The 27233-nt window shown below is 34.9% G+C and overlaps 1 long non-coding RNA gene across 5 annotated transcripts in view; it reads left to right on the forward strand.

The window, feature by feature from the left end:
* Positions 1 to 27233, forward strand: part of LOC108593700 (uncharacterized) — a 493787-nt gene that overhangs the window by 129719 nt on the left and 336835 nt on the right. For 4 of the 5 annotated variants that reach the window (XR_013522982.1, XR_013522981.1, XR_013522983.1 and 1 more), the window contains exon 4: positions 20590 to 20680. The exons of the other annotated variant lie outside the window; for it this stretch is intronic. This is a non-coding gene — a long non-coding RNA (uncharacterized LOC108593700). The remainder of the gene's footprint in view (positions 1 to 20589; positions 20681 to 27233) is intronic. 5 annotated transcript variants of the gene reach the window in all.

The following is a 27233-nucleotide window of genomic DNA, read 5'->3' on the forward strand; positions in this document are numbered from 1 at the left end:
GTTATTCCAGTATAATAGCTATATTTCTTATTGATTTATTCTAGAAGTTAAATCAATATTATTATTTAACATTATTTACAAACTAGCAAACTTTATAGATTGGACATAAATTTTGGAAAACTTCATAAGCAATTCTCACAATAGTTTGACTTCCTATTAGAATAATATATCCATTACTAAATAAGCAAGAAATCAAATGGATAAGTAAAGAAATATAAGTAGATACCTGCTTATGAAGTGAAGCTTAAGAAATTTGTTTATTTTGAAAAGATATTTTCTAATTGGTCTCTAGTATTTGACTAACATTGAATTTGGAATATTTAGAAAATCATCTTGATGAATCTCCTCTTAGTATAATCTGAGTTGATTTAGTGTGGCATTTACACATCTCTTTTTCAGCAAATAATCCAGTATCAACTACGAAAAGGCAAGAACCGTATTCAAAGCTAACCTCAAGACACTTAGAAAGTTTTTATAGAGAAAAGAATTGTGCAGTTATTTAATTACCTACCCTAGTTTTGCTCTTCCATTGCTGGTATTGCTCCCACTGAAATTAATGATCGGATAAAGATTTGCAGTTGTGAATCTAACAGTCAGGATGAGTAAATGTAAAAACAAACTTTGGCTCAAACTGTCATTATTCATAGTCAAAGATACCATTGTTAGCAAAGAATATGGTAAAAGTCAAAGGCTGATGAAATTCTTCTGCATGATCATCATGAGGAATACTAAAAGCTCATGGCTAAAGAAAGGTAAATGCCTTGTAAACAATGCAAATATGGAATGCAGTAATATACATGTAAATATATATGTAAATATTACTGTTTTCCCTTTATTTTGTTTTTAAGGAGCCTGTGTTTTACTGGTTAACACTCAACAATCAACGTTTAGTTTTCAGGGTAGAAAATCATTTCACCTTTAACTAAGGAACTTGATAAATATTTATTAAATACCTACAGTATGTTCAGTAGGTTTTAACTTGGTTTAGATAAAAGATAAATCCACTATATCTAAGAAAATACCTGAGAAATTTTTCCTAGGTTGCTATCATAGCAATTACAAATTACATTGAAGTATTAGGACCCCAGTTTTATGCCTGGAGATTGCAAATTCTCTCAAAACAAGATTCTACTTACACAGTGATACTTATTATTTAAGTATTTCAATAGCTTCTGCTAAAATGCAACAGAGTTTTGGTATTTGATGATATAAAATATCTCATTTCAAATATTTGTAGATAAGCCTGAAGGTTCTTCACATGTAGGCACTTGTAACAGGATGGTAACACTGATCACATGGTGTTCTTTCAGGAATTCAAGAGCTAGTGCAAGCAAACCATGGTGCATTTTAACTGTGTGAAAATGCTTCAGTGGGTAAGTGTATGGGCTCCAGAGTCAGACTTGAGTGTATTCCAGTCTCTATCATTTTCTGTCTGTGTTATGTGGGACAAGTTACTGAAACTCTCTAAGTGTCAGTTTCCTGATCTATAAAATATATACATATATATAGAATATATATATATATATATTCTAGGTAAGAAGTAGAATATATATATATATATATATACACACACACATATGTATATTATATATATACTTTTATATGTATATAACATATATACATATATATTATATAGATTCTATTATATATGCTGTATTATATAAGAAGTAGAAACATAAAATATATAAGTAGAAAAAGTATATTTATATACATTTATATATAATATATATGTATATTATATATAAATTTATATAATATATATGTAATAAATATGTATATTATATATATTCTATATATATTTATTTTCTACTTCTTACCTAGAATGGCAAAGTATATATTCTGAAGAAACCCCAGTCATAAAGTGAAAAAAGAAAAATATTAATGGAACAAGTAAAGAAACACTGAACTGGGAAAATAACTTAGTAGAAACTACTCATAAACTGGTTGTAGCCTTAGGGGAAAATCTGATAATCAGCTCTGTGAGCAATCTTGTACACTTCAGGCCTCTGCAGGTGGTACAGTTGAAGTTGAAATCCTTGCACTAAGTTGGAACACCAAAGGGAAAGGTTCTAAAGGAAATAAACCTAACTCAACACTTCAGCATTTCCCAAATTAACTGTAGTTAAATATAATCTCACAATCAAAAGAAAAAGAAAAATTTCTATTCTAAGGAAACAAGTCACAATAACAGAGTCAGCAAAAACAACCACAGCAGATTTGGAACTCCAAGAACTCTAAATATCTATCTCATTAAAAAGCTATCCATGAACAGCTTAAAAATGAAAAAAAAATGTCTAGCTAAAAGAAAGTTCTCATATAATAAAAGATAATCAGGATTTAAAAGAAATAACGCAAATAAAAGTATTCAAAGTGAAAATGTAATCATTTAAGTTAAAAATTCAATGTCTAGATTAAACTGTAGATTAGACATAAAAGACAGAATTTTGAACTGAAAGACAAATCTGGAGAAATTTTTCATAAAACAGCTTAGAAAGACAAGAAAATAGAATCCTGGGGGAAAAAATCAGAAGCTTGCTACATGAAGAGATGAAATGAGAAATCCTATATATCTACTTGGAGTTTTAGAAGACAAATAAATGGAGAAAATAAGAGGCAATATCGAAGAGGTAATGGCTAAATATTTTTCAAAGCAGATAAATAATATTTATTTGCTAATACTTGAACCATTAGCTCCTCTAAACAGAGTAAATATAAAGAGAGTTACACATATTTTAAAGATAAATAGTAGTATATTAAAGATTTTTTAAAATAGATCAGAGAAAACACATATTATACCCCACAACAATGTTTAATGTAGCAGAAGTCTGCAAGAGAAATAAGGAAGTCAAGAAGACAGTAGTATATTATCTTTGTCAAAAGCAAGTAATAACAACAAAAATATGCCTTTAACTAAAATCCCAAAGCTAGAAGAATTATCTTTTATGAATAAAGAATACATGAAAATATTTTATGATAATTGAAAATGAAGAGTATTAACCACCAAAATACTTTCCTAGAGAAACGTAACTGAAAAGATGCATTTTTTTTTTTTTTTTTTTTTTTTTTTGAGACGGAGTTTCACTTTTGTTACCCAGGCTGGAGTGCAATGGCGTGATCTCGGCTCACCGCAACCTCCGCCTCCTGGGTTCAGGCGATTCTCCTGCCTCAGCCTCCCGAGTAGCTGGGATTACAGGCACGCGCCACCATGCCCATCTAATTTTTTGTATTTTTAGTAGAGACGGGGTTTCACCATGTTGACCAGGTTGGTCTCGATCTCTCGACCTTGTGATCCACCTGCCTCGGCCTCCCAAAGTGCTGGGATTACAGGCTTGAGCCACCGCGCCCGGCCAAAAGATGCATTTTAAGAAAGAGAAAAAATAATAAGTATCGCAGAAAGAAGACCTAAGGTGAAAGAACAAATAGTAAGCAAAGAAGGGGTCATATAACTATGCAAATTTGAAAGTAATTATATTTTTATAAAATAATTACATAATTTGTCACATTACTATTAATTACAGAACTGTAATATAAAAAAAAAAGTTCTATTTAGATCAGTAGAAGGCAATGGCATTATTTGCATTCTTTTGTTGTCCTTGTATTTCCCAGGAAATTTGTGAAGATATCAAATAACTTTAAAACCATTAAGTTGTTAATGGAAATTTAAGGGTAACTACTACAGGAATAGAAAGAAACTCAATGTACAACTTCTAAAGCAGTATGTGGAAAAAACAAAAGTAGAAAAATAAATTCTGTAAAAAGGCAACAGTAAAATAAATTTTGGAAAACATTTATATATGTATATGTAGCTATGTGTATATAATTATGTATATCATTATATAAATGTATTACATAACTAACATTTATACATGTTATACATAACTACATACATTATATATACATACATGTGTACATAATAAATGTACATAAACTACCTATGTAATATGTAGATATGTGTATATACACACACACATTTACAATAAACATAAATGGGACTGAATTTTCCAGTAATAAGACTGTTAGAGTGAATTTTAAAAGTAAGACTACATTATGTTTATAAGACTTATATTAAAAAGCCTATTAAAAGTTTAAAATTTTAGAAAAGAAAAAATGTGACCTGATAAATATTTAGTAAAAGGAGGTGGCACTGCAATGATAATGTCAGATAAATTAGATTTTACACCAAAAACCATTACTTGACATACTGTAACACAGGTTACTATTTTATGCAAAGATTTAATTTATTGGGAAAATTTTTATATACGTAATAACCTCAAATATATAAAAGGCAAGAATCATAAAATACTAGGAGTTGATAAATCCACCAGCATGTTTGGGTTATTAATAAAACTTTTTATTACCAATAGGTCAAACAAATATTTGTAAAAATATCAAGATTTCAACAAAAAATTAAAAATGTTTATTATAGATATAAACAGAACACACTCAATAATATATTAAAACTCTTAAGTATACCCTGAACATTTACAAAAATTCCCTGCATAGGAAACAAAAAGCAACTCTCAATACATTTTAAAGAATTGATACTATACAGATCATATTCTTTGACCACAATTGGTAGAAGTCAATAGCAGAACACTAAAGAAATGACTCTGTGACATTGTGACATAGTAAGAAATACATATCTGGTTTCTATCCGCAGCACCTGGGCCAAAACTGCTAAACACCCTTATTAATTACCTTGGCCATAGAAGTGCTAGGCGCATCTTTTGTTCTAATATTTGTCCTTCCACCCAGGTTTCTGACACAGAGCTAATCCTTTGAAATTTCCTGGGTGATACGAGTGTCTTTTATTGTAAGGCGGCAACTCTAAGGTGGGCTCTTAGGTAGGATCTGGTCACCAGAGACCAAGCCCTGATTAAAATATTGGAACATTCATCCCTTTCCATCCTCCAGGAAGGGGAGAGGAATTGGAAATTCAGCTAATAATCAATTATGACTGTATGATAATGTCTTCCATAAAAAGTCCTAGAACTATAGGGTTCAGAAAGTGTCCAATTAACTGAACACATATGGAAGTCTGAAGGGTAGCACACTTTTCAGAGGGCATGGAACCTCCACATTTCTTCCCCCATCCTTGTCCTATGCATCTCTTCATCTGGTGGTGCTTTTGTGTCCTTTACAATATCCTTTATATTAAATTGGTAAATGTAAGTAACTCTTCTGTTTTGTGAGCCATTCTAGTAAATGATACAAGCTGAAGAGGAGGCTGTGGGAGCCCCCAGTTTATAGCCAGTCAGTCAGAAGTACTGGAAGCGTGGACATGTGATTGGCATCTAATGTTGAGCAATCTTGTGGGACTGAGCCCTTAACCTGTAGGATCTCTATTAACTCCAGGTAGTGTCAGAATTGAATTAAATTAATAGTCAACTAGTTGGTTTTCACCAGAGAACTGATGTGTGGGGGAAAAAGCCACACATTAGGTGTCAGAAGTGGTGTATTGAGAGTGTTTTGAAAGTTTGGTAGGAGAAAGCCGTTGGATTTGTTTTTCCCTTACAGACTCCCATATATTTACAAATTTTAAAAACATATATGCATATAGTTGATGGGTCAAATCATAATTTCTAGTGAAAATTGTTTGAATACTTAGAACTGATGATACCAAAAACAGTACATTACAACACTTCTGTGACACAATGAAAGCAGTATTTTGGAGGAACTCAATAGAGTTACTGGATATCTAGAAAACATGAAGACTGAAATTCATAGACTTATGGTTCAAATTAAGTTATTTTTATTGAGGTGAAATTTACATAAATATTAAAATCATTTTAAAATGAACAATTCAATGGCAATTAGTCATTCACAATATTGTGCAACTGCTACATCTTTCTAGTTCCAAAACAATCTATCAACCCAAAAAGAAATCCCCTATAATCAAGCAGTTAATTCCCATTCTCCCCTCTACTCAGTCCCTGGAAACCACAGATCTACTTTCTGTCTCAATGGACTTGCCTATTCTGAATATTTCATATAAATGTAATAATAAAATATATGACCTTTTCTATGTGGAAAATTAAATTATTTTAATAACATAGTGTAGTAAACCCAAATAAATTAGAAGAAAGAATATTATAAAGGTAAAGATTGAAATTGATAAAATTGAAATCAAATTTATGAAAAAAAAAAACACTAAAAATCTGGCAAAATGAACTGGGTAGGGGGCAGAGAGATACACAAAATTAGAAATAGAAATTTTAAATTTAAAACTTAACATCTATGAAAATCATGTTAAATAAAATACAAAAAGATGTTCAATCTCATGAGTGTTGAGAGAAGTAAAATTAAGACTACTGTTAGAAACCGCTCAATAAACAAAAGCTGACACCTATTAGTGAGTGTGTAAATTGATCTAATCAATTTGGAAAGTGCTGTGGCATTATTTTAAAATTGGACATGTACATTTCTTAATATTCAGCTACTCTGTTACTAGAAATATATCAAAAATTTAATCTCACATTTATGCACTAAGTGAATAATGTAAAAATGTTCATAGGAGCACTGCATGTAATAGAAAAAGATGGAAAGAATTCCTGTGCTACAATCATACATGTAAGATTGTACACACATATGCAATTATACATATTGTATTACAGTCATATATACATTTGCAGTATTAAAAGGATATTTAGGCACACTGCTTAGGTGATATTTTGAGTTTGATTCTAGACTACTGTATTAAAGTAAACGTCACAATGAAGTGAATATTGCAGTAAGGTAGGTCACACAAATGTGTCACTTTTCCGGTATATTGTACAAGTTATGCTTACACTACACTGTAATCTGTTACATGTACCACAGCATTACGTCTAAAAACGATGGAGTTGACTCTTGAACAGCAAAGTTTTTAACTGTGAGTCCATTTATGTGTGGATCTATTTCCACCAAAGAGATAAAAAATACGGTATTCAGACTTTGTCCTTTTATAGAAAATAGGTAGAGTAGATGTAGCATAATTCTTAAAGACCCTGCAATTTTCAGAATGGTAAATGAGTACTGGCTTCAACTGAGAGTCACCAGCTGCATTAGCCCCTATCAGCAGAGTCGACCTGACCTTTGAAGCTTTGAAGCCAGCCATTGACTTCTCCTCTCCAGTTATGAAGTCCTAGATGGCATGTTTTTCAAAGAGGACTATTTTGTCTTCATTGAAAAATCTGTCTTGTAGTGTCCTCACCTTCGCCAATGGTCGCGGCTACGTCTTCTGAATAACTTGCTGTCTGTCTTGTAGTGTCCTCACCTTTGCCAATGGTCGCGGCTACGTCTTCTGAATAACTTGCTGTCTGTCCTGTAGTGTCGTCACCTTTGCCAATGATCGCGGCTAGGTCTTCTGAATAACTTGCTGTCTGTCCTGTAGTGTCGTCACCTTCGCCAATGGTCGCGGCTACGTCTTCTGAATAACTTGCTGTCTGTCCTGTAGTGTCCTCACCTTTGCCAATGGTCGCGGCTACGTCTTCTGAATAACTTGCTGTCTGTCCTGTAGTGTCCTCACCTTTGCCAATGGTCGCGGCTACGTCTTCTGAATAACTTGCTGTCTGTCCTGTAGTGTCGTCACCTTTGCCAATGGTCGCGGCTAGGTCTTCTGAATAACTTGCTGTCTGTCTTGTAGTGTCCTCACCTTCGCCAATGATGGCGGCTAGGTCTTCTGAATAACTTGCTGTCTGTCCTGTAGTGTCCTCACCTTCGCCAATGATCGCAGCTAGGTCTTCTGAATAACTTGCTGTCTTGTAGTGTCCTCACCTTCGCCAATGATCACGGCTACGTCTTCTGAATAACTTGCTGTCTGTCCTGTAGTGTCCTCACCTTCGCCAATGATGGTGGCTAGGTCTTCTGAATAACTTGCTGTCTTGTAGTGTCCTCACCTTCGCCAATGATCACGGCTACGTCTTCTGAATAACTTGCTGTCTGTCCTGTAGTGTCGTCACCTTCGCCAATGATGGCGGCTAGGTCTTCTGAATAACTTGCTGTCTGTCCTGTAGTGTCCTCACCTTCGCCAATGGTCGCGGCTACATCTTCTGAATAACTTGCTGTCTGTCCTGTAGTGTCGTCACCTTCGCCAATGATGGCGGCTAGGTCTTCTGAATAACTTGCTGTCTGTCCTGTAGTGTCGTCACCTTCGCCAATGATCGCGGCTAGGTCTTGTGAATAACTTGCTGTCTTGTAGTGTCCTCACCTTCGCCAATGATCACGGCTACGTCTTCTGAATAACTTGCTGTCTGTCCTGTAGTGTCGTCACCTTCGCCAATGATCGCGGCTAGGTCTTCTGAATAACTTGCTGTCTGTCCTGTAGTGTCGTCACCTTCGCCAATGATGGCGGCTAGGTCTTCTGAATAACTTGCTGTCTGTCCTGTAGTGTCCTCACCTTCGCCAATGGTCGCGGCTACATCTTCTGAATAACTTGCTGTCTGTCCTGTAGTGTCGTCACCTTCGCCAATGATGGCGGCTAGGTCTTCTGAATAACTTGCTGTCTGTCCTGTAGTGTCGTCACCTTCGCCAATGATCGCGGCTAGGTCTTCTGAATAACTTGCTGTCTGTCTTGTAGTGTCCTCACCTTCGCCAATGATCGCGGCTACGTCTTCTGAATAACTTGCTGTCTGTCCTGTAGTGTCGTCACCTTCGCCAATGATCGCGGCTACGTCTTCTGAATAACTTGCTGTCTGTCCTGTAGTGTTCTCACCGTCGCCAATGGTCGCGGCTACGTCTTCTGAATAACTTGCTGTCTGTCCTGTAGTGTTCTCACCTTCGCCAATGGTCGCGGCTACATCTTCTGAATAACTTGCTGTCTGTCCTGTAGTGTCGTCACCTTCGCCAATGATCGCGGCTAGGTCTTCTGAATAACTTGCTGTCTGTCTTGTAGTGTTCTCCTCATCGCCAATGGTCGCGGCTACGTCTTCTGAATAACTTGCTGCAGCGCCTCCGTCAGCACTCTCTTCACCTTGCACTTTTGTGTTACGAAGATAATTTCTTTCCTTGGCCATGACTTCCTTCCTTAAACCTCACGAACCAATTTCTGCTAGCTTCAAAATTTTCTTCTGAAATTTCCTTGCTTCTCCCAACTTTCACGGAATTGAAGAGAATTAAGGTTTTGCTCTGAATTGGGCCTTGATTTAGGAGAATATTGTGACTATTTTGATTTTTTAACCAGATTACTTAAACTCCCTCCATATCTGCAATAAGGCTGTTTTTCTTTCTTGTCATTCATGCCTACACTGGAGTAGGACTTTTATGTCCTTCGAGAACTTTTCCTTTGTATTCACAACTTGGCTAAATCTTTACTATTTGATGCAAGAGGTCTAGCTTTCAGACTGTTTTGGCATTCAACATACCTTCTTTATGATGCTTAATTATTTCTAGATTTTGATTTAAAGTGAGAGATGTAACAGTCTTCCTTTCACTTAGACACTTAGAGGTCATTGTAGGCTTATTAATTTGCTTAATTTGAATGTCGTTGTGTCTCAGAGATAGGAAGGCTGAAGAAGAGGGATATAGGGAAACAGCCAGATGACTGCTAGTTGATGAAGCAGTCAGAGCATAAACAACATGGAGCAGTTAAGCTTGCTGTTTTATATGGGCATGATTCGTGGTTCCCCAAAAACAATTACCATAGCAACATCAAAGATCACTTACGATAAATCATAACAAATATAATAACAATAAAATTTGAAATATTGTGAGAATTACCAGAATATGACTCAGAGATACTATCAGAGCACAGACTGTGGGAAAAATGGTGTTGATTGATTTGGCTCAGTGCAGAATTGCCATAAACATTCCATTTGTTTAAAAAAATGCAATATCTGTGAAGCACAATAAGGGGAGATGCAATAAAATGAGTTGTACCTGCACTGAAAAGATGCAGGATGTATTCCTCATGGAAAGGTGAGTTGTGGAAGACTACACGTAGCATACTAGCAAACGAATTGATGCATTGTTTGGAGAATCACACATCTATGCTTCAAAGATGGCACAGAAATTTTCATTTTTCCTTTTATTATTATTATTATTGATACAGGGTCTGGCTCAGTGTTGCCCAGACTGGAGTGCAGTGGCACCATCATGCTCACTGCAACCTCCACCTCTCAGTCTCAAGCTGTCCTCCCACCTCAGCCTTCTGAGTAGCTGGGACTACAGGTAATGCACTACCACACCAAGCCAAAATTTTTTATTTTTGTAGAGATGGGATTTTGACATGTTGTCCATGTTTCCCAGGCTAGCCTCAAACTCCGGGGCTCAAATGATCCACCTGCCTCACCGTCCCAAAGTGCTGGGATTACCGCCTTGAGTCACCACACTAGCACCGCATGGTAATTTTCAGTACAGAATCGGGAACATCTCTGGGAGGAGCAAAGCAGTGCTTTAAAGGTTACAGGTAGTGTTGCAGTTTATGAGCCCACAACCTAAGACAACCATGTTTAGTTTGAGAGCTCATGAATATTAATTTTATTATTGCAATTTATAGCTCACCTACTTAGTATATAGTGATTATGATATATCAAATTTTATGTATTTAAAATAAAGTGAGAACATTTATAGAAATTCGTGAAGATTAAGATAATGGGGGAAATGATTTTGTAGTATTATATAGTATGTGACCAATAAATGTTAGCTATTAGATTTTTTTTTTAACTTAGTGGTCTAAAAGTTTTTAATTCTATTAGTAAAAACAACTTTCGCACACACTGTCCTGATATATATTTATTTCTTGATCATGTTAATGCTACTATTATGCTAATTTTACCCATAATTAAAAACATTATAAATATATGCAAAATATAAATTTTAAAAATGTGAAAAGTGACCAACGTCTTAAAATAGATAAGAGTTTTATATATAAATGTTACATAGTCAGTAGTAGTGAATGTAAATGTATACATCTAATGTTGCCCCAGGTACTTTGAAACTCTTTTACTTCTTTGTAAAACAATTAGATGGTCATTGTTTTTATTTCATAATATGACTGACAAAAGCTCATTTTATTTTAATTGCTTTTTGTAATTTCCACTTTTAGATTGGGGGTACATTGCAGTTTTGTTAAATGGGTATATTGTGTGATGCTGAGGTTTGCAGGACTGTTGGTCCCATCAGCCATGTAGTGAACATAGTAACCAATAATTAGTTTTCAACGTTTCTGCCCCAATCCCTCCCCTCTCTAGACCCCAGTGTCGACTGTGGCTAACTTTATGTCTGCATGTACCCAGTGTTTAGCTCTCACTTATAAGTGAGGAAGGGTGATGTTTGGTTTTCTGTTACTGTGTTAATTTGCCCAGGATAATGGCCTCTAACTACATCAGTGTTGCTGCGAAGAGCATTCATGTTCATGGCTGTGAAAACTCATTTTAAAGAACAACAGAAGCATCAATTCTGCCTTACTGCTTTTATTTGCATTATCAAGAATTATTTTTCATGTGTAATTTCTGTAAAAGAATTTTAAAGCGAATCGTCTATTTGGGGAAGATTTATTAAACTGTATGAGAATCTGTACATACACTTGCTGGTTTACAGTGTGTGGCAATATGCTGAAAACGTGGCAGTGTAAGGATACCAATACCTTCAAGAATGACCACTTCTGAAACCAATGGGACCTGTTCTCATCTGAGATACAGAGATAGTATCCAGTGTCAATGAGAATATTAACTGTAAGAAAAATTAGTTTTTTTAAGAATTTGAATTTTTAAAATTCGAATTTTCTTTTCTCTACCCAATTATTGTTTTGTATCCCCTTACTTTGGGCTCACCAGTTTTGTAAGTGAGGAGGCCTGCCTGACCATCTAGCATTCAAGTCTCAGAACTGGCATCTTTTCCTTGGAGGATCATTTGTATTTTTAAAAATATCAATAGCCTGCTATATAGAAAGGAGTTGGATGATGCATTTATTCACTCAACAACTATTTATCAAACGTATTGTGATTCAATCAGACATAATCTCTGCCTCAAGAAGCTTTCAGCCTAGTGGGGAATTACAGTGTGTGGCAAGATGCTGAAAATATGTGACAGTGTCAGGACACCAAGACCTTACGTTAGTGGGGAAGGTAAGTGAGTAAGTACATACTAATATAATCCAGGTTGCTAAGCACTCTTTTGGAGATATTCCCATAATACAAGAAGCCTACTTACCTTCACAATACTCTGTGAGGCCAAGAGGGCACTAGCATTACCTTCATGTATAGATAAGAAAACTGGACACTCAAGGCAGTCGAATAAAGCCACAAAACTGTCAGATGCCCATGCTAACCTGAGCACTCTGTCATCTTGCTTTCTGCTCCAGCATCTCTGCTAACTACATGGATTACTGAAACTGGGAAATCGAGAGAATGTTCCACCCGTTCAAATGCTATATACCCTTCCGTTTTTATTTTTTTCATATTTAAAAAATAACTCATTAAGCAAAAAAAGAATTGAATTGATAATAGGTGAGGGATACATAATAATAAATAGGGGGAAAAGTCTGCTACTGTATCTATGTATGAAATTTTCATAAGTTTTAAAAAATATTAAGCAAAATTTCAGAATCTCTTTTCACAATCCAGCCATGCCATCATTAAGAGCTTAGATATCGTATTATATTAGATATTAAGATATCATTAGCTATTTTTCTGGCACCAACAGAAAAAAAATGTTAGGCCATTTTATGTTTAAGTTTTAAGATGATATGATGGGCCTCATCCACATTTTCCTCCACTGTCTTGTACACTCATCAGGGCAATATAATCAAATTTTCGGAAGAACTCAACTTAGCTAGAGTTTATTAAAAGAACTGTTAATTACCCTAAATAAATTGTAATCATTAATTAACAAAGAATGACAGTAGTGAAATTATAAAATTTAGAGAGCATGAAAAGCATTTTAAAAACATATTTTATAAATTAATTTGAAGCATTAAAGTATGTTGATGATTTTCTATTAAGTCCTAAAGCTCTCTCAATTTGAGTATAATCCCCTCTCATGAGCTGCTTGCTTTGTACTCTGTATAAGAGAGAGAATATTTCATTGGAAGTGTTTTAGAATGGAGATTTCCAAGCCATCAATCTCTTCTTCATTTTCTCACATCATTTGGCTACATTCGTAAATCACCTTAAATGTTAAGCTTAGGTTATTATGATCCAATGTGAAGTAAATCACCACCGAAATTGTTTTCCCCAAAATTTCACTAGTTTTTAGTGAAACAAAGGATATCTGATAAGGAAAAAAAAACAAAAGCCATTTTGTATTGAGTTGATTAGGATTTAAACAAAATATGAGGCTGCTTTGTTTCTGCCTATACACCTGTCAGGAAGGAGGTTAGCGACTTACCTGAGATGGCGTTGAGGTGAATGAGGCGGTTGGAACACTGGGACTCTCTCTTGGTTGTTAATGGTTAGCTAGTTGTAGCTAACGTTTTCCTCTTCGGTCGTTACTTATTCTTTCCTAGCCAAAGCATTAAATATGAGTCGCATCAAATTTACTGTATTCAAAATACTATTCTGAGATCAAATATATGAAGAAAACTCTGGTGATCACAGTGTCAGATATAGATAGATAAATAAATATATTTTTTGATGTAGATTTTTGCTGTGTTACACTGGCCAGGGTGCATTGGTGTGAACAGGGCTCGCTGAAGTCTTGCCCTCTGGGGCCCAAGTGACCCTCCACCTCAGCCCCTCAAGTAGCTGAGACCACAGGCATGAACCACCATGCCCAGCTAATTTTTAAAATAATTTTTTGTAGAGACACTGTCTCGTCATGTTGCCCAGACTGATCTCAAACTCCTGGGATCAAGCAATTTTTTTGCCATAGCCTCCCAAGGTACTGGTATTACAGCTGTGAGCCACCTTGCCAGGCTAGACACCATTTCTTTTTAGCTGCTTGGTATTTCAGGTTGAGGAAGTCAATCCTCAGATAAGAAGCAACTAGTTGTAACATCCTGTTAGTATTTGAGTAAAGAATTGGGATTAGAACCCCGGATATTCTTAAATAAGGACATTTTCTCCTTTATTTTATTCATTTCACTTTTTAATCACCATTCGCAAATGTTTTTTAAAAGCTTGTGTTTGTAAAGGGAACAGAGTCTGCAATATTTAATTTGTATTCTTCTCTTTCAAACCCTCCACACCTTTACTTTGATGTTATAAATATACATTCCTTAACAGGTCTCCTGATAAGCAAAATGGGAAACTATTTGCTCACCTAGACTGATTATCACCTGTTCTTGGGAAACTCACATGCACTGACACACTATACAGTAAACTCTTTTTCTTTCTTCCACACCTCACCTCATCACACAGACACATACACAATGATTCACTGTTATCTAAACCTTGTGTGTCAGCAACCAACCTACTCAAGCAATTAATATCCTCCAAAGCAGTCTAAATACTCAAACTCTCTAAAGTTCTTTTAGGAAATGAGATATATGAAGCAGAGACAACACAAAACAGGATCTGGATCAGATTGTAAAACTATTAATGTGTATGTTTATTTTAGATGTTTAAAGATCCACTGTGTGAAAGAACAACCCTGTTTAGGGGAGCAGAAACAGAGATGTCTTCTTCTAGGCCCCTTATTTAACCCATATATCCTTAATTTCCATCCCATAATCCTAAAAGCTCACAGCAGTTTCACATTCTTTTAAAGTCCTACCACTGATTTTCTGTGCTCATCTCTGCAGAGGACTAAATGTTTATTTCCTCCCAGAAATTATATATTGAAACCCTCACTGCCATGCTAATGTTATTAGGAGATGGGGTTTTTGAGGGGTGATTAAGTCATGAGGGCAGGGTCCTCATGAATGACTTTAGTGTTGTTAGAAAAGAGGCCCAAGAGAGCACCCTCATACCTTCCACCTGGAGGACATAGAGAGAGGGCGTCATCTATGAACTGGAAAGCGGGCCTTCGGGCACTAAATCTGTCAGCACCTTGATCTGGAACCCCGTTGCCTCTGAAATTGTGAGAAATACATTTCTGTTGTTTATAGACTACCCAGTTTATGCTGCCTTTTTTTTTTTTTTTTTTTTTTTTTTGGTGACAGCCCAAACAGACTAGACAATCTGATTAAACCTCTTTTGAGTAGCTCCTATTGTATATAAGCCTTACATGCTGTCAGGGATGTGGCGAACCTACCTAAGAGGAAGACACTAAATTATGGACAATTATGCATCAATGTTCAACCACAGACTTTGGCATTTGTGGCATAGTTTAAAGAGGTCATAATAAAAGAAAGAAATATTATTTTACAAGGCATTTTATTTTAAAATCAAATCTACTCATCTCTAGACCTTATATTCCATTATTGGCTTAATTTTCAGGAAAGCAAAATAGCAGTATTTGGCCCAGCAGTCATTTTTTATTATAATTTTATTTTGATCTTTCCATTACAAAGCTAATAATACATATTTCATAATGTACTACCCTTTAAAAATATTAACATGCAGAAAATGTACTTTACTATTTTAATTAATGTGCCTGTAATATTCTGAATATTCTGATACACTTGCAAGGGGTGTGAAGTACTGGGTATATAAATAAAAATATTCATTGTTGCATTTCATTAATGCTCAGACAATGAATAGAAAACAAAATTTCCATAAATTGCTGTGTTGAAATATAGGGTAATTTTTTTAACTGAAGTCTGTAATTTTCCATCTTCAGTATTCCTTTGATAAAATAATTTACTTATTTCTTGATAATGAGCAAGTAGAAACATTGAGAACTACGGGAACTACAAAGAAGTGTGGTGTGGTGTGTGTGCACACGCGTGCATGCACATGTGTGAGTGTGTGTGCTTATCTATCTGTGTGTATTTGGGCTGACCTCTATCATATGAGGGGTTTTCCGTATGAACTTATGGTGGAGATTATGGCATGGCTGATACTCCAACCACTAGCGGTTTCCTGTGGAGCTGCTGCTCTTTTTTTTTTTGCATTTTATTTTTTTATTGCATTTTAGGTTTTGAGGTACATGTGAAGAACATGGAAGATTCTTGCAAATCACACATGGTAGTGTGATTTGCTGCCTTCCTCCCCATCACATATATCTGGCATTTCTCCCCATGCAATCTCTCCCCAACTCCCCACCTCACTGCCCCTTCCCTATTTCCCCCTGACAGACCCCAGTGTGTGGTACTCCCCTCTCTGTGTCCTGTGTTCTCATTGTTCAACACCTGCCTATGAGTGAGAACATGTGGTGTTGGATTTTCTGTTCTTGTGTCAGTTTGCTGAGAATGATGGTCTCGAGGTTCATCCATGTCCCTACAAAGGACACAAACTCATTGTTTTTGATGGCTGCATGATATTCCATGGTGTATATGTGCCACATTTTTCCAGTCCAGTCTATCATCGATGGGCATTTGTGTTGGTTCCAGGTCTTTGCTATTGTGAACAGTGCTGCAGTGAACATTTGTGTGCATGTGTCCTTAGAGTAGAACAATTTATAATCCTTTGGGTATATACCCAGTAATGGGATTGCTGGGTCAAATGGAATTTCTATTTCTAGGTCCTTGAGGAGTCACCACACTGTCTTTCACAATGGTTGAACTAATTTACACTTCCACCAACAGTGTAAAAGTGTTCCTATTTCTCCACATCCTCTCCAGCATCTGTTGTCTCCAGATTTTTTAATGATCGCCATTCTAATTGGCGTGAGATGGTGTCTCAATTTAGTTTTGATTTGCATTTCTCTAATGACCAGTGATGATGAGCAGTTTTTCATATGTTTGTTTTCCTCATGTATGTCTTCTTTTGTAAAGTGTCTGTTCATATCCTTCACCCACTTTTGAAGGGACTTTTTTTTTTTTTCTTGTAACTCTGTTTTAGTTCTTTGTAGATTCTGGATATCAGCCCTTTGTCAGATGGGTAGATTGCAAAAATTTTTTCCCATTCTGTTGGTTGCTGATTCACTCTAATGACTGTTTCTTTTGCTGTACAGAAGCTGTGGCATTTGATTAGGTCCCATTTGTCTATTTTGGCTTTTATTGCCAATGCTTTTGGTGTTTTGGTCATGAAGTCCTTGCCTATGCCTATGTCCTGGATGGTTTTGCCTAGATTTTCTTCTAGGGTTTTTACGGTGTTAGGTCTTATGTTTAAGTCTTTAATCCATCTGGAGTTAATTTTAGTTTAAGGTGTCAGGAAGGGGTCCAGTTTCTGCATTCTGCACATGGCAAGCCAGTTTTCCCAACACCATTTATTAAACAGGGAATCCTTTCCCCATTGCTTGTTTTTGTCAGGTTTGTCAACGATCGGATGGTTGTAGATGTGTTGTGTTGCCTCCGTGGCTTCTATTCTGCACCATTGGTCTATATCTCTGTTTTGGTACCAGTACCATGCTGTTTTGATTACTGTAGCCTTGTAGTATAGTTTGAAGTCCGGTCATATGATGCCTCCCCCTTTGTTCTTTTTGCTTAGAATTGACTTGGCTATGCAGGTTCTCTTTTGGTCCATATGAAGTTCAAGGTGGTTTTTTCCAGTTCTGTGAAGAAAATCATTGGTAGCTTGATAGGGATAGCATTGAATCTGTAAAATTCTTTGAGGAGTTACTGCTTTTACCTGGAGCTGGGAAAATGAAAAGAGGTTCCAGACTGGAGTCCTTGCTGCCCTGTACTGCTGGAAAAATGCAGGCTCCACCTCAAAGCAGGAAGGGCACTGTCTTTTCCCCTCATCCACCTGTTGGTAGATACTAAGGGGAAGCCAGCTGGCAAAGGAGCCTGGAATCTCAATGCCGGAACTGCAAGGTAGAGTGTAGAAGGGTGGCTTCAGATCTGTGATGTGTCAGGGAAGTGGCTGGCTAAGAGATTCAAGTTACAAGAAGAGACATGTAGAGAAATGGGCACTTTTCCATCATTTGAGATTATATAACTTAGAACTTAAATGTTCAACAGGAAAATGAAACATAAATTAAAAAATGAATAAATTTTAGTATAATGTTTTAAGTGCGTAAACATAAAAATATAAAGTTGAAAAAAATGCATATATCTAAAGAACACATGCAGTGCAGTTCACTTACATGATGTCAAAAGAAAAATAACTTTCTAGAGGTGTATATGAATAGGTCTATAACAAATGCAGGATGGTGTTGCTTCTGGAAAATATGAGAGCAAATGTAATGTAGAAGAAATGCAGAAATAATTCACCTGTATTTTAATGTGTTTGATTCTTTAAAAAAATAACTGAAGTTAAATGTGGCAGAAAGTATGATGTATTATTGTTGTGTGGTAAGTTTATTATATTTCTTTATTATTTTGTGAATATTGAGTTACTTCATAGTTTCTGAGAGACAAAAAGAACACAATAGTCAAGCGTAGCTCAGACTCACAGCTTTTCAGTGGTTATATGTTGGTCAGTCACTCATCACTTGTAACGCTAAGTTCTCTTATTGTAAATGTCCTGCAGTGTCCTTGGAAGACGAGATGATGAGTGTAAACTGCCTGTCACCTGAAGGCCCTCAGGAATCGTGACTCTTTCCTTATTATTAACAATATTGGCCCCATTCATAGTACCCACTTATTAAATAAATGAAAATGAGTAACATCAAGCAACTGAAAAATACATTTTTCCACATTTTTTATGCAAGACTTCTACTTTTTTCACTAATGTGCCAAAAATTTGTGGGTTTTTTTTGGTTTTATTTATTAGAAAATTGAGGCTCAGATAAATGAAACAACTTGTCAGGTTAATCTCTTCTTGTCAGTACAAATATGGAAAACTGGATTATTTTGCCTGTAATTCCATAGCTCTCATAAACTGAGAAGACTAAAGAAAACATATCAGCAAAAAAATTCCAATTCAGGAGGCTGGAGCATGCATCCCTCTTTGCCATGGACAGATTTATTTTATACCTGTTGTTCTAGTGAAAGTAGTAGTACCCTGTTTCACTCTTAAACAATTATCATTTGAATGATAAATTTTATGTTCATCCTAGCTTTAGCTTATGCCAGGGGACATACTTCCTATATCTTGTACTATTCTGATAGCAATATTTTAAGAAGGATCTTAGCAAAATAGAGTCAATCGAAACAAAAGTAAAGATCCAAAATCATGTCTTAGAACTACTATTTGAAAGATTCAGGCATCTTTGCCAGAGAACAAATTTTGAGGAATAGTGAAGCTATTTTTGGGAAAGTTATAAAAAACTATCATGCAGGAAATGTAGACCTATTCTGTGTATCTTCATAGAACAAAATGAAGATTATAGATGGTTGTTTAGAAGACAAAAATTTTTTTAATGTAAAGAAGAACGTAGACCAGTGAGAACATAGAGAACTTCATTTCTTCTTTCCGATTAGTCTCTTAGCTTTTCCAGGTACACTATCGAAGTATTTGCAAGTAGAGGTAGTTTTACTAACTTTACTTCCTTTCTAGTACAGATGTTCTGGTGGTCTTCTTTTGATTGATTTGCATTGGCTAAAATCTCTAATAAAATATCTAACAGAAGTTCACAGAGGAACGTGTATGTAGTCCCTGTTACTCAGAAGGCTGAGGCAGGAGGATAGCTTGAGCCCTATAGTTAGAGTCCAGCCGGGGCAGCATAGCAAGAGTCCATCTCTTTATAAAAAATGTCTAATAAAAGTAGTGTTATCATAGATCCTTGTCTTGTTTCTGATTTTTGCAGAAATGTGACCAGTGTTTTGCTATTACGAAATGAATTACCTTTAAGTCAAGGATGGATGTTGAATTTGTTGAATATGGTAGATAATCATACTGCATTTAACTTTTAAAAATACATGAATGGGTTTCTGAATAGTTACAATCATAAAACTAACCACAGATGATCCTGGTGGATTATTTTGCAACATGATATTATATACTATTGAATTCTGTTTGCTCATATTATCTTCTGTATTTTTATATAGGCATTGATAACTTAGGTTCATCTTTGCTTCTTTTCCTTTTTCATATTTAGAAATCTTTATCAGGTTTGACTCTTGATGTTGTAGTTACCAACAAAAGTCTTTGAAAACTATAGTTTTGGGATGAAAGAGTTTAAAGAGAATTTAGAATTATATGGTCATTGAAGTTGACAGAACTCTATTGTTGAAACTCCTGGAACTTTCTCATTATTAGAAATTTTGCAGATTTAGCATTTTTAGATTTTTAGAATTTCTCATTCTTTTCCTATGGAAATTACTCTTGTTTGTTTTTATCAGGTGTGTACACATGGGTAAATCCCAGTAAACTGTAATCTTTAGACTGTTATAATTTCACCATTTTCAGATACATTTGAATAGATGCATGCAGTGTAACTTTTAAATCTCCTGTTTTCATGATTATTTTAATTTTCTTTTTTAATACTTTTTTATAGTTTTCCATTTGTTTTTATAGTTGAACCCTTTCCATTTATTTTTAATTAGGTTAGTTATCTGTTTCTTTCAATGACTCAAGGAAGACAGTGCTGTAGTTTAATAACATATGGTTTTCTAATTTCTAACTCATTTTCTGCTTTTTATTTATATTTGTCTTTATTTTTTCTATTTCTGTTTTCATTATGGATGTATAGTTTACTTTTATTTCTTCCTAAGTCAGTTCTAGGATTATGAATCTTTTTATACTACTGCTTTACATTTTTTAATAAATTCTGATATGTATTGTCATTATCATTTTCTTCTAGGAAGTCTGCAATTCTACAGTGTCAGTGTTTTTGCCTTTATTGACTCAAGTTAATTAATATGTGTGTGTGTCTCTGTGTGCATTTTTAAGAGGTAAGGTTTATTTGTCTCATTCTTTGGATGTAATTTCTATGATTTTTAAATTGTGGGTAATTTAACAAATGTCTAATTTAAAAAACATTAGTGTGGACTTGGAAGAATAGTGTGTTTTGTATCATTAATATGCAGTGTTTCATATGTGTCCATAGTATTTATCGAACTGATTATATACATTAGGTCTTCTTAATCTTTTACCGTTTTTGCCTACGTGATATATCTTGGACTGAGAGTTAAGAACTCCAATTATTAATACTCTTCTGTAGATTGTCCTTTGCTTATTTCATAGTTACCTGTAACGGTTCTTATGTTTTTGTTCATAGCTATTGATAACTGGTAATGTCTCAATTGTGCATTATGGCCTTTAGCGTTACAAAATCTCTCATTTTTCTTGTTAAAAGTCTTTGGCCTGGACTGTAACTTGTTAGGTAACAAAATCTTAACACTCTCTTTTTCCATCTAAAAAATACCACACACGTTTTACAAATTAAATGGCTTTATCATGACAAAAATCTCTTCTTTTTCTTGTTAAAGGTCTTTGGCCTAGACTGTAACTTGTTACATAAAAAAATCTTAACACTGACTTCTTCTTTCTTAAAAAAAACATATTTTATCAATTAAATTGAGGCTTAAATACTAACAGCAAAAGGATTGATTTTAAGTCTATATGAGATGTTTTGACAAATATATACACTTGCTAACCACCACTACAAGCAGCATGTAAAATAATTGTATCATCCAAAACAAGTTCATTATTTATTGATTTATATTTTGGGGGTGGGTAAATAAATTTATTAGGACATACAAAGCTCATTTTGACAATGACGTATGTTCACAAGCGGCCATTGTTCTCCACACATCATTTAACTGAGCATTACTAGACTATCAAATACAGAACAAAGCAGAACAATGCTATGGTCACTAATGTGCATATCTTTGTGTATGTTCTATGTGAAATCCTTCTTTGTGGTTTTCTAATCTATTTTTATAGCATCCTCAGTGATGTTCATTTATTTATATATTTCCATAGGTTTTTGGGGGACAGGTGGTTTTGAAATACCAAGACTGTTTATCCAGTTACCTGTAGAGAAATATTTGGATTACTTCCTGGTTGTAACTATTATGACAAAAGCTGCTATGATTATTAATGTATATATCTTTGTGTGGGTTTTCATTTTTACATGGGTAAAATTCAAAGTGACATTTCTGAGTTATTTAGTAAGTGCACATTTAAAATTTAAAAAGCTTCTAAACTCTGTTTCAAAATTGCTAAAACATTTCGTATTTCTCCCACTGGAAGAATATTTTCATTTTTTAATGTTCATATTGACACCTGTTATTGTTAGGACTTCAAATTTTAGCCATTCTAAGAGGTATAGTAGTATCTCATGGTGGTTTTAATTTTCATTTCCTATTAAAGAGAACAATTTGTTCAAGGGTTGTATCAAGTAACAATTTGTTAAGGGTTTTATGTAACTTTTGTTTTCTGCAAGTCATTGAAAGGATAAGGAGGACTTTATAGGATGTTTTTGAGCATTAGATAAACAATTATTCCTCAAGATGTATTTGTGATGATTGTAAATACTAATGAGAGTATGATTTTATGTAGGCCCAGGTGTTGTGGGCCTACAGCTGTGTGGCATCCCAGTGCTTTGGGAGGCTAAGGCAGGAGGATCTCCTTTGAGATCAGTAGTTAGACCAGCCTGGGCAACATAGCAAGACACTACGTGTGCATAAAATTTTTTTAAAAAATTAATAAGGTGTGCTGTTGTGTATCTGTAGTCACAGCTACTCAGGAGGCTACTCAAGGGAGGATCCTTTGAGCCTAGGAGTTTGAGGCTGCACTGAACTTAAGGCAGTGCCACTGCACTCCAGCCTGGGCAACTGAGCAAGGCCCTGACTTAAAAAAAAAAAAAACTCAGTAAGAATCAGAACAAATAAATTACTTCTTTGTGAGTCAACTCACCTGTTGCTGTATGGCATCCTGTCACATAGGAATGTTCATATGCATGGGTACCTTCAGTTTTGATGTTGATTTATAATTACAAATTCTAGTGAAATGGATTTCACACAGCTCATCTATGATATAGAGAAAAACACAGATGTGACAAGTACCCTGTGATTTCACTTATTTTGTAATTATCTTGATCAGCCAGATATTCTTGATGGCTGTAGTTCAGTGGTTATGAGCCCTGTCTGCATATTATTATCCCCTGGGGAGCAGTTTTAAAATAGCAATGTCAGGAGTTTCTGGGGGTTGCCAGGAACAGGGCTCAGGAATAGGTCTTGTGTCATTTTAATAAGGTCTTTGGGTATATGGATTCTGCAGATAGGACTCAAACCATAGCTTTTTTTTTTTTTAAAGAGTGTGTTAAAGAGAAAAACATCAAAAATGTCTCGTTCATTTCACTTGCCCAAAAGTATGAGTTTATGTTTTAACACTGCTGCTTAATTGCAACAGTGGTTCACTAGGGAAAACAAGGTTTTAAATCAAAGATTGTGCTATGTAATAAAGGAGATAAGGTTTGTTTCTACTTAATTCACAAATAGAAGGGAGAAAACCTCTGTAGAGCTGTGAAGAAACTGTATATAGAAAAGAAAAGGTACATTATAGTATGGGGGAGAAATAACTGTTTTCGGGATATAAGGGGATACTATAAACAGCAAAAAGATACAAATATAATTTTAAATAATTGCTTTATACATTCTTGAATTAGATGATCCAAATTTGTTTCATAAGGGAGTTTGTCTCATAAACTAAATGTAGCCATCTACTGAAGGAGTACTTCTTAATGGTTTTTCTTTTGACCACCAAATTACGGAACCAACGGAACCATACCTCGAGTATTTAGATTTTCAAGATATAATGATTTTCCACATTTCTTTTTACTGAATCATTGTATAAATAAGGGGGTAAAAACAACATTAATTTCTAGAGAATAAGCAAACACTACACATACATTTAATCTTGACTTGGCAATATGGTTCTGAAAAAAACACACATCAAAATAAGCAACCATGTTTTGGAAACTAACACTCCCAGCATCAAGAAATCTTTCCCATTTGTGATGCATTTTCACCACAAGAAGCATCCATTGTAATTGTTTTGGAATGCTACTTCTACACTATCTTTATGGGTCAGGAGTATTGCTATAAGTTATCTTTGTTCTGTGAATATTGTCATAAAGATGTTATGAGCCTCTGTTCACACTGGTACTTTGTGATAATGTTTTTATTTATGTGTTTCTATTATGTGTTTGAACTCCTTAAAGAACAAAGTGTGATATTTAATGAAGTATATATAGTCTTCTCTTAGGTTGTATATACACTAAAAATAAAGTATATTCTCCTATTAATTTACATGACAAGATGCCTAGATCAATATTTCTAAAAGAGTTTTTTTGTTATAAAAATCATGCTACATAGTAGCTGGTTTTCTATTTATATACATAGTTGCTTTCTCTGGCTAACATAAAGAGAATGGGTAAATTAGTCATTGTTTGGATTATTTGTCTTCTATTATACAATATACACATATAGAGAAGCATAGAAAAAATGTAAGCACCCACAAATACTCATATTTAGATCATGTATATTTAAATTTTTCTAAACAGATTCTATGAAATAGCTGATTCTCTTTCTGCTTTGTCCCTAGCAGATGCACCTTTAGAGAACATAGTAAATCACCTTGTCTTCTGAATGTTTAAGTCAAAATGAGACTGCATCCTGGGAATAGCTAAGATCAGGTTACCTCTTGGCAGACTCCAATGCATGTTAGAAAAGCAGAACCCATTTTGCTGATAAAGGTTTTTGTAAAGGAATGAAATATAAATAAATTTTAGCTTAGGCTACTGCAGAAAAGATCCGATAATCAGTGGCAATAGCACTTCTTTTCCTCCAAGGTTCCCTGTGGGTTTTCTTTGTGATGGAGTCCAGTGGGTAGGAAGTACATACGCAGAACCAAAATGAACTGTGGCAACCTTGTCAGACTGCATTTTACAGTTTCCTTTGTAGTCTGCTATATGAGGTGCTCTGGCCAAATATAGTTTTCTTAGACTTCATCTTCAGAGAAGTAAAGAAAGGTGACCTCATTTAGCCAAAAATACTGACTAGAAGTGAAGTTTCCCTTTACATCAGCCTATTTGCAACTATAGAAAACTCTGTTCAGAAAGAGCTGTGCAGGGACTATTCAATCCAAACATGGCCTACTCGAATTTGAACGCTTGGAATCTTTCTGACAACAGAAGTTTGAGAAACTTTTAAAAATGCAATACTTTTTTAAAAAAAAGAATGGTTCTGAGAAAAGCTAAAATTGCTATTTCTGTTAAAGAAATGGTCTTAGCAGAATGATGTCTTTAACGCTTTAAAATGCCGTTCATGCGTTTTAAGCAAAAATGCTGAAACAAGAACACTAAGTATCTTCACTTGTTTATAAAAATTTTAAATAGTATAAACACAAATTGTCTTACAAATACTATATTTATATAATACCATAAAGGATGTTCTTTACCTCTGGATTTAGTATGTGGGCAAACTAGGAATAATAGTACCTACCTCAAAGGGTGACTGCCATCATTTAATAAGCTGGTCATGCGAAGTACTTAGAAGCATGCCTAGCCCAGAATAAGGGCACAGACAGTATTGGGAATGATAGTTATTTTCTTAAAAGTATCATTAGAAGTCCTCATATACAGGAGTACGGATGGTAAAGTACAATAGTAGTTGTCCCCAAACCTCTAACAATGAACAAGCCACAGATAGGAGAATTGGCCCCACACAGGAGTCAAATTACATTCTACCACCAATTTTGCCTGGAATCACTTTTTTTTTCAGGATTGTTGCTTAAAAAGGATAAAACAAATTATTAATGTCAAATTAATGTTCTATTTATTATACTTCAAGTGAAGGTATTCTTGTTGACATAAGCATTTTTATAATTACATTGCAAAATACACAAAAGTGATTTGAAGAGAAGTAAAGAAAGAATTTGAATGATGAGAAAAAAAGGCTATCATCTTCTTCTTGGAGAAGCCAGAAAGCAGATATTCATTCAGGAATGGTTTAAAAGAGACATGAATGAAGGGACTATAAATTCAACTTTGAGTGGCTGGGGGAAGCACCAACACTGAATGCCAGAGTAGGGTGTGTACCTATTACATTTTAAATCAAACATATCTTCGTGGAAAAAAATCACCACATTTTTTTCAAGTCCTGAAATTGGGTGACAAAATATGATAGAGATTTTGTGTTTTACTGGGTTCCAGAGGTATTAGTTTAACGTAGGAAGTCTAGAATTTTTTAGACCTTCAAAACTTGATTCCATTATCACCCTCGAAAGTCATCTCTATTTGATCCTCTGCATCTCTGTTCACTCTCTCAAGACCTAACTCTGGTCCATTCACCTGTCCACTCCTTGAGGAAACTATTTTATATGATCTCATATTTCCTGGAATATTCAGTATGTCCTGGTCTCAATTTTTATCTGATAATCTGGCCTCAAATTTCACTGGCTTAAAAAATTTTTTTTAAGTAAACAATAAAACAGTAGTGGAAGCAAGCATAGAGAAATTGGATGTGCTCACATTACTACAACTACTCACATAGATGCATTGGAAACTGTGTATTATCTTTTTTCTCATTTCGATGGATGGATTATTTGTTCTTCTGTTTATAGCACACTCTTCCAAGTGACCACCAGATCCCACAGAATTTCCCTCCAGGAGTTTGATCCTGAAAGTATCCCACATCTTTTTGCATTGTCACTATTTTCTCTGTTTTGGATAGTTTGCAGTGTTGTATAAATATGCTTTAATATCTTGCTTCTCCATTTTCATGCCGTTTTGTTCAAAACGCTGAAAACATGTCTATATTTCCTGTACCGACTTCATCTTATCCCTTGTCTTTTGAATCAGGTCCAATGAGTTTATTTTCTCCATCACTCTATGAAACTGTTCTTTTCATATTTCCTAATGATCTATGTATTATCTAATCCAATCACCAAGAACATGTCCTAATTTTATCCAACTTGTCCACAGGATTTGACAAATTCTAGAAGTTTGTGACTCATTTTCTTTACCTTACTTTGCTTTTTTCTCTTTCCTATTCGTTTGCTGTCTCTTTCTCTTCATTCTTCTTATCTTGCAACTTCTAAATATTGTAATGCATCAATACTTATTCCCTGGATATCCTGTTTGTTGTTTGTTTGTTTGTTTTTGTTTTTTAAACTACCCTCACATTCCAGGAGATCTTATTCAGTCTCACAGTTTCAGTGTTCTGACTTAGGACCTTCATCTGCTTCTTATCTCCAGCCTTACACTGCTGTTCTTCAACACCTTTTTGTTTTAGTAATGTCTACTCCATTTTACCACTGGCTGAAGCCAAAACCTTTTTCATTTTTCTTGACTTGTGTCTTCAATTCAGACTCCAAATTCAAACCATCAAGGGAAAACTATTGTAACTACCTTCAAAGTATATCCAAAATTTTATCATCCCTAACTTGCCTACATGACTCCCACCTCTGACCAAGCCACCTTCATTTCATAACTTGGAA

Source organism: Callithrix jacchus, chromosome 10 (genome assembly GCF_049354715.1).
Source record: "Callithrix jacchus isolate 240 chromosome 10, calJac240_pri, whole genome shotgun sequence".
NCBI lineage: Eukaryota > Metazoa > Chordata > Mammalia > Primates > Cebidae > Callithrix > Callithrix jacchus.